General features: G+C 38.5%; 1 long non-coding RNA gene across 1 annotated transcript in view; it reads left to right on the top strand.

The window, feature by feature from the left end:
• The window catches only part of LOC141730063 (uncharacterized), a 76,057-nt gene that overhangs the window by 13,335 nt on the left and 49,513 nt on the right, over positions 1-13,209 (top strand). Inside the window, exons 5-6 of the long non-coding RNA XR_012581523.1 lie at positions 2,453-2,568; positions 10,101-10,158. This is a non-coding gene — a long non-coding RNA (uncharacterized LOC141730063). The remainder of the gene's footprint in view (positions 1-2,452; positions 2,569-10,100; positions 10,159-13,209) is intronic.

Genomic DNA, 13,209 nt, shown 5'->3' with positions numbered 1-13,209 from the left:
TAACACCAGGGACAAAGAACAGGATGGCAGCTGAGTACCTCTACACAGGAGAAACCCCCAGCTGGGGTTAACCTTTGCTATTCAATGGGCAGAGTCAATCACATGGTGAAAAATGTTCACAGCAAAGCAGAGGATCTTATCCTTTGTGCTTCATGAAGGACTCTTGTCCAATCATATATTTACTTACATACCTGTTACAAATCTTTTTGCATGATATTCATGCATGAAAAAAATGGCAAGGTTTGTATTCCACACAAATAAACATTAACTGTTTTAGCATCATGACCCTCCCCCTACCCCCCTAATTCCCCCTCTACCTTTGAGAATAAAGTAATTTTATGCATTCTCTCCTATCCTGGGCATGAAAAAGTAAATGCTGTATTACCCCAACTTAGGTAACCCTTAGGATAATTTTTTAAGCAGCAGGAAGCTAGGCTATCTGGCTGGGTAGATAATGATATCAGCTGCTTCCTTCCAAAACAACAGGTGCTTTGGCATAAAACTGTATATCATCATACTGAGATGATGACATCAGTTCATACTTCAGCTTAATTATAAACTACCTCCATTAATCCTCAAATAATTAAACATTTTGTGTATGGTACAAGGTGAAATATAAAAGCAAAAGGTGCCTAGCTGTTCATCACAGGGTTAAAATGGCAGTTTCTGAATCGTTTGTACTTGAGTCTGCCTATTTTAATGTAAGCTTCAGGCTGATTTTAAGCACTTGTTTATATTTTTAATGATCCAGCCAAGAAGTAGGTAAAAATAAATACTGCTAAAATTCAATGGAAACTTGATGAAATAACAAAGATATATTGATTGGAATCACATGGAATATATATGGGCATAAATACCATGCAGAAAAAAAGCAAAGATGTGAGGGATCAGGCTTTGCATGTACAAGAATAATTGGGGGATAAGTCATGGTTCATGGCCCAATAGCAGAATAAACATTGCAGCATTCTGTGTTTGCAGATTTTATGCAAGATCTTAGACTCACATTCAGAGGCAGCACATCTAAATAAAACAAGCTCTGGACAAGCAAGCACCATTTATTGAAACATGTTGATTGAATTTTGTAAAAAAGAAGCATTAATGAAAGCAATATTAACATAATTGAATTTATTTTTTAAATCAGTTCACACAGTACAGAATCACTTGAAAACTATACATTTATTCCTTGCATCTTCACAGTATCTGTGTACATGTTTATCACTGTTTCAAAACTCAACAACATATTGCTCAAATTTTATTTGATATAAAAATTATTAGACAGAATAAACTGAGAGCAGAATTTGTAGGCTAAAAGAGCAGAGGAGCACAGCAGATAAAACGTTATGTTCTTCGGCCTTTAAAATATAGCACTGACCTTCTTTAAAACAGATGCTATCTTCAGGAGCCAGATGTGTCTCCAAGCAAATTAGTTATAAGAAATACATCCAAGGACATAGCCATTTAAGAATCAATAAATTATGCATTTGTCATTTGTTATTGTTGAGGCTTACGCTGACATCTTTGACATGAACAAAAGAGTCTCTGTCCACAGTAATAGCATTAACAATTTAACAGAAGTGGTTTTATACCAAAAGAGAAGTGGTTTGAAGAAATTACTGTTTATCACCATGTACATATACACACCTTAATTATTCATTGCATGCCCACTTACCAGCCTACTTCCTGTTATGTAAGTTGTGCTAGATTAAAAAGTTAGAGGTTGGGCACAACTGCTGCTATTTCTACCCACTTCAAACTGAAACAAAGACAACAACACTAACAATTATTTTCTATTAAAACAATCAAATCAGGAAAATTTTGTTTATTGGTGGCACGTTATGAGAAATTTCTACTAAGGAGAATTTTATTTTTCTAAAAGAAAAAGCCATGGTGGAATTTTTTTTTGTGGGTTTAGTTGAAACATTTGGATGACCATATGGAACTCTTAGTGGTGCCATGGGACCATGCAGCTATGAAATCTGATCACTATCTCCCTAGTGACAGCTGGAGCCTTTACACCATCAGAAAATTTTCAGACTTCTAATTTGTCATAACTACCTCCTGTGGAAAGAAAATATGTTATGTAGTTAGATACAAGAATCTGAGTCTACAGTACTACACATATCAGCTTCTCTTCCTTTTAGCTTTCAAGCCTTAAATTAATTTCTTGCATCTTATGACTCATTGATGCAAGAAATAAAACATAAACACAAAAAGAATTTAAAAATATGGGATCTTGTGAAATGGGGGTTACCTCTGCTGTATAGTTGTACTGGAGAATGACTCATTTTCAAAAACCCACTTATGTAACAAATGTTGATGCACAGACTTCCAAGTTTCTTTATATTGAAGCTTTCTCTTCAGTTTTACCCTGTTTAGCAAATTAAATTGTAGCTTTGCAATGGTTTCCATTATTTTTTAATTTCTAATGTTCATTCTTTTATTGCCACATCAGGCCTGAAAGGAAAAAATTCAGAGTCACTTTTATTAGAAGAGCTCACAGGAGAAGGGGATGAGATCTCCCTGCCCTCTTCAATCACCACTGGAGAGGAAAAAGCTCCCAGAAAACAGGTATCCTTTTGACATTCAGAAATATAGGTGTCCACTAGGCAGTCACTTTTGAAAATAGTGGGAAATGTGCTTCTGTCTCTCTGTATATCTGTCTGTGGGGGCAAATCCAGCAGAGCTGAGAATCACGTACCCATGTTTGTTTGTTGCATAGCCTTGGCTTGGTTTCTGGTCTCTCAGGGTACTTTCAGAAGTTTGTGAGTCATAGCTCAGCGACTGTGAGCAGGATAAAAATGTAAACATATGTTATCATTTGTTTTTTTATGGTCATTCTGGTATCCTTGCTAGCCAAGCATCAGAAATGGGGCACGGATACTGCTGGTTCATACCATGGCTGCTATTGGTTTGCCTTTGTGATGGATGTAGAGAAGTTGAGTGCTGTATGGAGAAGCAGTTGAGTGTTGTGTAATCTTATTGACAAGAAGATTGCTGGGTTAGAATCCCAATCCTAGTGCTGCTTGTGACTCTTGAACTTTCAGCTCAAGTCAGTACTTCACAAAGTTAATGAACAACAATGACACTAAGCTTCTAATGAGGGATCCAACATTATCTTTCTCCCAAGCCAGTTTTTTCTATCATATCTAACTATTCTGGATGGTATAAAAGAAATCTAGGGGTACTGATCTCAGACAACTGAAGAAATCCTGTGATTATATATGACTATTGATTACATCAGAAAGCAAACCTGAGGTAGATCCTAATTAATTCCAGACTGATTTTCTGTAGAAGAGAACTGGAAGAAGAGAGGCTGTGCAGCCCATGTGACAGAAAAAAACACTGGATAAAAGGCACTTACTGTTCCAGTATGAATAGTGCAAGACAGTCTTAGGAAGATATTTGCTTACATTACCAGAAATGATAAAAGACTTTCCATTAAAAAACGATGAGGAAAAACTGTGCATACCCTAGGAGAAAGGAAAGAAACGGCAGGGATAGCATCATGCTATGTAGCAACCTGCCACCAACTTAGAAATGGACAATAATGACAAATGGACACAGGGGATAAAACCCCAAACACACTGTGAGGAGTTATCTTGGGCAGATGCACGATGTGCTGCGTGTATTGCTGACAGTTACCCAAGGTTTCTGCTTTTTCTACACATTGACAGAGTTTGTACTGGGTGGCATACCAAGGAAATATTTTGATTTGAAGCTGAGCACTGCAATTGTTTTTTCCTTTCCTTAGGAAACAAACCATGATATGTAGGTTGACTTGGAAGCTCATATTTCATGGTATGTTGTTCCCTCTCCATCTTGTTGTTGCAAAGCTTCCTTTTACTACCAGGGCCATTCCCAGATGCCCTGGAGTCCCGATGCACATCATTCATACCATTTTTAAGGCATATGAAGTACCAAGAGAGGTTGGTAAAAGGAAGAAATTGTGTGGAACATGGACACATACAGCTGAAGATTTTTCATTCACAGAACTGCAGCTCTAGCTGCACGTTTGGCAGATTAAATCAGTGCATTATTAAAGCAGTCTTAGGTCCAAAATGAGCTTAACATGGGTTTGAAATATGGCTGCTCTGGTCTCCTGAAGTCCTGCCATATTAATAATACAGACATTTCACCTTAATTAGGTGGTTGATGGCAGTGTACTCTGCTTGCTCAGCTAGGATGTCATCCAGCAGCACCTCCAGGGCTCAGGCCACCGGAAGATGTTCCAAACAGAAATCCTGTGGGGTTTGCTTTTGACTTTGGTCTCAGAGGACTCCCTTACCCCACTTGCCTGCATGTGATTCATGAAGTAGTCCCCTGTAGATACCCACAGGAATGAGCATTCCCGTATAAAACCAGCCTTGTGTCTTGCTTTTGCCTTGGGCTTGATCCTGAGTATAGAGTTAAAATATTATTTCTTGCCAAATTATATGGTAATTTTTGGTTGCAGAAAAAGATTAAACAAGGATTCATTTTATCATGTTGAGTTCTTTTCCTATTTTTAGCATGCTGGAGTTTTTTTACCATCAACATTTTTGTTACTTCTTTTTATTTGCTTCTTTAACCTTAGCCTTATCCATGCCAAGAGCCAGATTTTAAGGTGCTGTCCCCCCAGAAAACTTTGGTAAGTTCATTAAAGCTGAGGATTTTGGTCTTTCTTTTACCCAAGCCTATTTCACAAGAATATGAAAAATGGACCCCATTTCCCATTTTACCACTGTTTTTTTTCCAGCTACAGAACAGCAAAGTTAAAATAAGAACTGTTTAAATGTTTGAAGATGAAAGCATCACTGAAGAGCAGTACTTGTACATCTGCTTTTAAGAAGTTTCCTTAATTACAAACTGACTGAATAGATGGACACTGATTTATAGTATCAATGTATATTGTCTGTTATGTCACCTTTTAAGTACTAAGTAATTGCTGAAATCCAAAAATTGGACTGTCCCTTTTTCTTTATAATTACTGTAAGGGGGAACCATTCAAGGGACTATGAATATTCACTGTTGTTCATCTTATAGCAATAAAAGGAGGTTGAATTTTGTGGTTACTGGGGGACTGAGGGCCTTAATCACAAGGAGCAAAAGATTTCTGGAAAGGTAGATAAAATCTATGATGCCTGTGCTGCCTATTTCTGGTGCACTTTGTGAGCTGAATGAAAACCACTGTAACATTGTTTAATTAATGCTGAATTGCATGATGGCTGGCCTTAGCTCTCTAATTACTATTGGTAGTAGCTCTTCAAATTTTGATTAGTGGAGAGGTGAATCACTATCTTTGATGTGGTGAGGCAGCTTCTGCCACAAATTAAAACCAGGTAGTGAGGCTATAGATTAATTGTGAGTGTGTGGAGCAATTAGGACAGTCTACCTCCCCCTGTCTTCTGTCTGAAGTTTGTCGCCTGTGGAAAAGGTCACAGAAATCAAACCTGAATTGTATCAGTTTTGGATGAGATCTCTCTCTATATATATGTATAAATGCACTGTTTTGGGGAAAATCTGTAGTCATTCTAATTCAAAACATGTTAGATGTCATTTTCTTCCTTGCCAGCAGAAAGAGCAAGTACCAGAGAGCAATCTGCTGCTGGGGAGGGGCTGGGCAGGCTCCCTGGGCCACACAGGGAACAGCAGCATCCATCTGGAGAGCACTTGCAGGGGCTCCTGTGGGGAGCTGCAGGCTTTGCCTCACTCTGTGCTCCTGCAAATGTGTGAAACCAGCTCTAGGAAGCTGGGCAGTGGCCCCCAGATCTGCCCTCCTTGGAGCACTTGCTGCACGGCTTTGCTGGGTGGAGGCCCCTGTCACGCTGGTGATGCTGCAGGTGCCCCCAGCACACACACTGCCTCTGGGAAGGGTCTGCAAGGGCTTTGTCTGGCTTAGGTGTGAACCTGAACCAAAACATAAGAAATACTGTGCTCTAGTGTGAGATTTTAGGAGCTTTTCTTCATGATGAGTGAGGTTTCCTAATCAAGTCAGTGCCTGGGTGTCTTATAGGGGTTTATTGTGGCTCTCTTTCTTATTTTGAAGGTTTCTGTCTGTGCTGTGTCACCATGCACAGGATAAACAATCTGGAATAATAGGGAAAAAAGGCAGGTAAGAAGCAAATATATTATTGCCAGTAATTTCTGTTCTTCAGATATGATTATGAATGAAAAAAATCTGATTTCAAGAGGTTGTAATATATTCATTTTTTATGCTCTACCATCTTGTTTCCTACATATATGCTGCTCCATTATCATCTGCTTTCAGAATTTAGTGTTTGGGCTTGGGTTTTTCCTCTATTTATCTCATCCTCCCTTATCAATTCTAATTTACTCCTTTCTCTACATCCTTTGCTCCTATCCCGTGACTTACTGTCATATCTTGCCCTGATTTGTTAGTGGGAGCATGAGAAAATAGTTTCTTCTGAAGCTGCTAAATATGTCTCTCATTTATTCAGCTGGTGGGAGAGAAAGAAGAAGGAATGAGGTTCAGCAAAGTAGCCTTTGTAACCACAAGATTGTTTGCACTTTACTGCCGGAACATGCTGAGACTTGAAACCTTTGTATGATTTTTATAAGTAGAGAGGCTGTAATTGAACATTCTTGCTAGACATTAAGAAGAAATAAAATATTAAAATATTTATTTTCTTCCTTTTTATATACACACAGCTTTTGAAATCATGTGAGTGGGTGCAATTATATAAATCTCTGTGCAAATAATGAGGCCCCTGTGAACAATTTTAAAGAGAGCAAAAGGAGCCTTTTGCGTGTTCATTTCAGGGAAAAGCAATCTGGTTGGAACCTTTTACTGGAGAGTTTCACTCACCTACTGTCAAAACTGCTTTCTTGATGTCCACTTCTGATGGGTGTATAAAGCTGAAACTCTAAATAGGTTTAAATAGCACAAGATCTAGGCAAAAAATGAGACACCCCACTTCCATGTTTTGAGCTTGTCTCTGCTTTTAATATATAAAAAGTATAGATAACCATCCAGAAAAACAGGTATCCTCAAGTGCTTTTTCAAATAAAGCTATCTTCTTTAAATCAGAAGAAAGGAAATTATGTATTTTGGCACTGAGGTTCAAGCATTTTCTTCTATAAATAAAAGTGAAAATTTCATAAACACAAAAACACCAACATAATCAGCACAGAGAGCTTTGGGTGCAACAAACTACCAGCACATAAATAGCTGAAAAAGAGACAAAACTGCATGATAGGAGTTGTTGCCATTTCAGTGATCCTAGAAATGAAAAGGACTGAAAGCAGATGAAAATAAATGAAAATGACAATATGAAGAAATGTATAAGATGGTATATTTATATATAAACTGTGTTTATATAAACATAAGTAGAAAACACATGGCAATAGGAAATGTGGTACCAAATAAGTGAAAAGAAATAGCAGCTAGAAGCTTTTATTTCTGGATCGTTCAGCAAGGGTACAATGACAAGGACCTGCACGTTACCAAGGCAAGAGGAACTCAAGTCTATACACATAAAGACTCCTGTTTTCTATTGAAATAATGTTTGACAGAAGAAAGGCCAGTTATAACCATTAATCTGGTTCAATTTTACTACAATTTATGGCCCATGAGAACAAAATAAGTCTATTGAAGTACATGACAGCAGCAGTACATGAGTTCGTGCTTAAAAATATTATTCTCAATGTTGGGACATCTGGGCAGCCAGATCTAATCGTATTTCTTTTCTCTGCCAGAACTAGAACATCTGACATCGGAGTTATTTGTTCAGACATTTCTAAATAGATAGTGCCAGATAACTGACTATAACCAAAATCTTTCCTTTTTTGACATTATTTGGATGGATCTCCAGTTCTAAAAATCCCGTCATTGTTAAAGAAAAAAATGATAATAATAAAAAAAAAGGGCAGAAAGAAAAAGGCATGTTAAATGTGAACAAGAGCCCCACAGCTAGACTTCCTGCCTCACTTTTGATCCCCTTTTTGTTGCCTGTGAGGTGCAAAGGAGCTGGTGTCTGATCACAGCTGCTTGCTGGAGGATCCTCCAGAGGTGGGGAGGTCCAGACGGGGTAAAGGGATGGAGCTGGGTCCTGTTTGCAGCCTCCCAATCCCTGCCAGACAGCACAGGCCATGCAGTGTCCATGCCATGTGTGTACCTGCAGCCTGTGCCCTGCCTGCATGGGCTGGGCATGAACCCTGATGGGATTTGTAGGCTCCCCATTTGCTCTGGCTCTTCCTCAGTCATTTCTGGGTTTAGACCATTCTTGTCAGTCCGTTTGTCTCATCACACTTCTTGTTTTCCTGAGAGAATTTAATGGAGTGTGGGAGTTCTCATAATAATCTCCCAGGTTCCATATTTATTTTCCTTAGCTTGCAGGAATGCTAAGGCAAACGGAGAGAAAACAGAACTTGATCTATTTAAATAATGCTTAGTACAGACACGTTTTGATCCACATGGAGAGGAAAGAGTAAAAAGACAGGTGAAACCCAAGCAAAATGAAGCCTTGTGGAACTCTGCCTGCTCCACAGCCCTGCCACATGCTGGTCATTAGTAGATTTTACTGATACTTTATGGCCAGTTGTCTAATTTTTGGCATTCACCCTACTCTTAGAAGTTTATTGCCATACTAGAGTGGCATACAGGTTTAATGGGATTTTCTTCTTTGGTAACAGTGTTGGAAGTAATTTCTGATTTGTTGTATTCCAGGGCAGACTATTCTGAGAAATGTGTTAGCTCTTTGAAAATATTTAACAGTGTCATCCAAGGTGGACTGACAAATTTTGGACTTAATTCTTTAAAAATCTGTATAGTACAAAATGTTTTAAAGTTTTTTACTAAGATATGCTCATTTTTCAACACATTCCAGTATTTATTCACATCCAAAATATCCATCTGTTTTGAAGAAAAATGTAAAGTGAAAATGAAATGTTCTTCGTTTTTGAAAAGCTCCATTACCCTAACTGTTTTTATCACTAGTGAGAATTTTTCACTCAGCTTCCTACACTTTGAGCTGGACCAGTGCCAGAGCCCACTTCTATGTGTAACACATATTGTGAGTATGCAGAATGGCTTGCTAATTAATCAAGAAACAGGGAGGTGGTGTAGTCAGACTTCTTTCCTGGAAAAGGAATTGGTAGCAGAGATGACTCCAAAGCTGGTTCAGAGGAGGCTTCTGGATGGTGGAACCAGAGAGAAAGAGGCACCTTCACAGCCTTCCTGTTGAACAGAAGGTCTCGTGATGTATGGAGCCGTGTGTGATGGTGATGCTCCCTGTGGCTTGTTTTCTGGTTACAGATTAATTTGCTTTATGTTCATCTGTCTGGCATGTGACAGTTAATTCATTTTCTCCTCAAACAGAGGCTAAAATTCTGCCACACGACCTAGGGTGAAATCCTGAACCTCCTGAAGTTGGTTCAAGAAGAGCCTTGCCCTTAACTTCAGTCACATCAAGATTTAATCTTTATTCTTTGCTTCTTTGGGGCCAAGCTGTCATCTGAATGACTCACAAATACAACCCCCTCAATTTCATTGGGATACAGAGTGAAAGTCAACTTAGAATTGAATGTACCAAGATTTTTAGTCTGAACTCATGTAATAGCAGCTATATGAAATTATAGTCAGTTCACAGACGTTTTCCAAAAGTCTATATTTATTGTTTTAGTATGTAAATGCATTACTCAATAATATTTTCTCTTTTTGCAGGGGAAAAACAAGCTAAAATTCATTTAAAAATTAGTATGTTGGAGTGCAAAAAACAGTGGAGGGAAGGGAGAAATATAAAAAGTGTGCTAAGTCAATTGATATTTTACAAGATGTTTCAATTTGGCCCAAGGATTTTAGACTACTTTAATCAGATCACAGCTGGGCCCTTTTCTATGAATAGCCTTTTTAGGTTAATTATTATAAAATCTCTCTGGTCTATTATAACTGAGGAGATAGCACATTCTGTAAATGAAAGTGGTAGGCTGATAAGATACATTTTTTTGGCATTAAGTAACCATGCCTATCTTAATTACAGTAAAAATCTTTCAGCTGAAGGCAGGTTGACTTAACTAACAAGCAATTAAAACAGGTGAAACTATTTTTGGGAGGCAACACTTGGCTACCTGATAAGTGTAATGAGATCTTTCTATCCTTGCAGCCTTTTTCCAGAAGCCTTGAAACACAGAATGGATGTAGTGACTGGATTCAGAGAAATGGTATGTGGCTTTTTTTTTATATAGCACAGCATTGTTAGATTTTTTTTTTTTTGTAAGAGGTGAAGGGGAGTAATGTTGTACTGCAGGCATCAATATGGTGTTTTCACCTTCATTTGCTTCTTCAGTAGTGACTAGGGAGAATAACCATCTAACCTTTTAATGAAAATTTCAAGTAAGCCTACAAAAACTTTGAGACTTCTCAATGACAAAACTTCATCATAAAGAACCCACAGGTGATCTGAAACAGGTATGGAGCACTCAGAGGGGAGGGGAGTGCTAAGGTGCACTTTTCTGAAATAAATGGGGATGTTTGAAGGAACATGAGGCTTAAGTTTGAAGGTGATGTGGCAGCGAAGATCTGGAGGCTTTTGGGACAGTGGAACTTCTTTTGTTGTGGTCCTGTGTGAGCTGCTGGGGTGGGTCTGGCTCTCAGAAATGTACCTGAGCGAGCAGAATGGCTCAGGGAGCTGCAGCTGCTGCTTTAAAGTTGTTAGCAAAGTTCAAATAAAGTGTAAAGCTCAGTGCTTGCAGCATTTGGTTAATAGTAGGCCATTCCAGCATTTCACACATAAAGTATGTCTTGTTTAGGATTTCTAACACAAAGCAACACAGCATGAACCAGAGAAGGGAATACATTCCAGATGACTAAAAAAATGAAAAATAGCATGGTAAGCAAAGATGAGGCTATGACTAATCAAATTGGCTAGTGGAGACTATTATACTGCATTAAGTACTGAAATATTGTGTACCAAAAGAAAGCTGGCAGGGCTGAATTAGTAAGGATGAGTCATTTATTAAAACTCTCAGGAAGAGGAGGTAAGGCAAAGGGACATAAGGTGAATGGAGCATAAAAATTTTTATGAAAATGCAATTAATCTTATCACTGAAATAGGACAACAGAGCCTTCTGTTTTCAACTTCTGCTTTGCTACTGTGGATCATGACACTTTATCCTGTTTTTTATCCTAAATCAGTAGGAGGAATATTAACCCAGTCTCCCAAAACTAAAATCTTGAAGTACAAATAAGTGATATATGGTTCCCTTGCTATGTCTGTCTTCTGATTTTGGACTTTATAACTTTTGAAGTGGGTGCTAATCTTGTCATCATAACCTGGTTAATAATAAGCTGAAGCCATGAAGCTGGAAATGCTGGAGCAGTAGTGACTCAATTAAATAAGTCGTGTGATATTCCTCTTAATTATGATAATAATGAGCTCACAGTGAAAGACTAGTGAGTGATAAAGGAATTTGCAGTAATGTAAATATGACAGTGAACCATGAGGATGATGCCTTGTGAGAGCTCCTGGCAGCCTGTGCAGATGGCAAAGCTGGTGGCACTGGTGCTCCCCTCTCCCCTGGCATCTCCAGGCACAGCCCAAAGCAGCCCCTTCTAAAGCAGTGCTGGGCTCCAGGCACAAACTGATGGGGCTGCACGTGGGATTTTGGTGTGTTTTGATTGTTGGTAACTCAGCCACAGCTACTGTTAGCTGAGAGAATTTAGTCTTGGCAAACTTGTGGGGATTTGGGCTATTTTGTCTTCAAGACAGACTCTTGGCTATTGCTGTAAGTATTGCTGTGCATAATATTTTATACTATTCTGACTAATATCCTTGTAGAGAAGGGATTGAGACATTGATGCCTGGTTGAAGTTTACTCTATGTAGTAATACAACATCCCATCTTTTAAAAACAAGCAAGACTGAGTGCTTTTGAAGAGCGTAATTTGCATTAGACAATGATGGATCATTCACTGGGACCTTTTTTTTTCCAATCCCTTCAAGCGTTTATTTTTTATTCTTTAATTGCAGATGACAAAAGACACAAGTAGCACATACTTTTAATCTGCAGGTAAATGGATTGGAATATTGAAGGAAACCAGTTTAAGCAGTCGGACCCCACCCACACCGTAGGAGGTTGTTCTTTGTTTCTCAGCTCATTATTAGTGTTTAAGGAAGCAAAAAATGAAAAAATTGAACTCCAACCCTAGAGAGGAAGGGAGAATATACTACTTCAACCAATAGGTTCTGTGCAGCTCAATTAACAAGGTAACAATATATTTCATCTGTCAGAAATGTTTATCTTCTCACTAATTAGCAAAGCAACACCACGTTTTGAAAGGAATGGTAGCTCATAAAAATGCTTGCATGCACAGATGCCCTGTGCAGATTGCATCACTCAGTGTGCCTGGGACATGGGTTAAGTGTGGGACAAGGGGACAGGGTAACTTTGCTTTCCCCCTTTTCCGCAGTCATTACCTCCCTCGCTGCTGCCTTTTGTTTCCACTTGCTGGAAAAGTGAAAGGGTGGAGGGAACTGCTGCAGTAGGCCTTGCCCTTGCCCTCTTTGTTTCTGCTAGTCTTAATTAACCTCTCCCTAGGTTCACCAAATTTGTGATTAGAAATTTTTTTAAGTTGGGCTTATGCTCGCTAAGCAGGTTTTCTCATAGCTCTACTTGAAACCCCATTATTACCAGTTTGAATGCTGCACTGTTTGTTCTAGAAACCCATCTTAGTAATTTATCCCATATCTCTATTTTCCCCTCATGGAAAATACAATTATTTTAATTCTTCTAATTGTTTTTCATTTCCTACACTCCAAATTTGTCTCTTTCCCCCAGGCATCTCTTCATCTTAGCTCATTGACTGGAAAGGCCTTTTTGGCTCTTTAGTTCCTTATCTCTATTCCAAATGGACTAATATTGTACAGTGTTCAATAAAAAAAATAATTTAATTTGTTATTTCTTGCATCATGCAGTTACAAAATTGGCAGTCTTTTAAGATGATTTTTTAGATTTGGGGGTGTTAAGTGCATCTCAAATTGAGATGTCAGTTTTAATGGAAAGTTATGTGGAACTTTGGGTAAGAATGAGCATTTGAACAGTAACACAGGTATAAACCTGCCTTGTTGTTCAGCCCTGCACACAGCAGGGAAATGGGGGGCACCTCCTTGCTTTGTGCAGGAATAACTATCCCACTGTTCCCCAGCTCCCATGGAGAGTAATCAGAACATTATATTCTCAATTTCTTTATTCTTTTAGTTGTTTTGCTTAATCT

The sequence above is a fragment of the Zonotrichia albicollis genome, chromosome 9, assembly GCF_047830755.1.
Source record: "Zonotrichia albicollis isolate bZonAlb1 chromosome 9, bZonAlb1.hap1, whole genome shotgun sequence".
NCBI classification, from domain to species: Eukaryota; Metazoa; Chordata; class Aves; order Passeriformes; family Passerellidae; genus Zonotrichia; species Zonotrichia albicollis.
The sequence above is the reverse complement of the archived record's forward strand: the minus strand, read 5'-3'. Positions and strand labels throughout refer to the sequence as shown.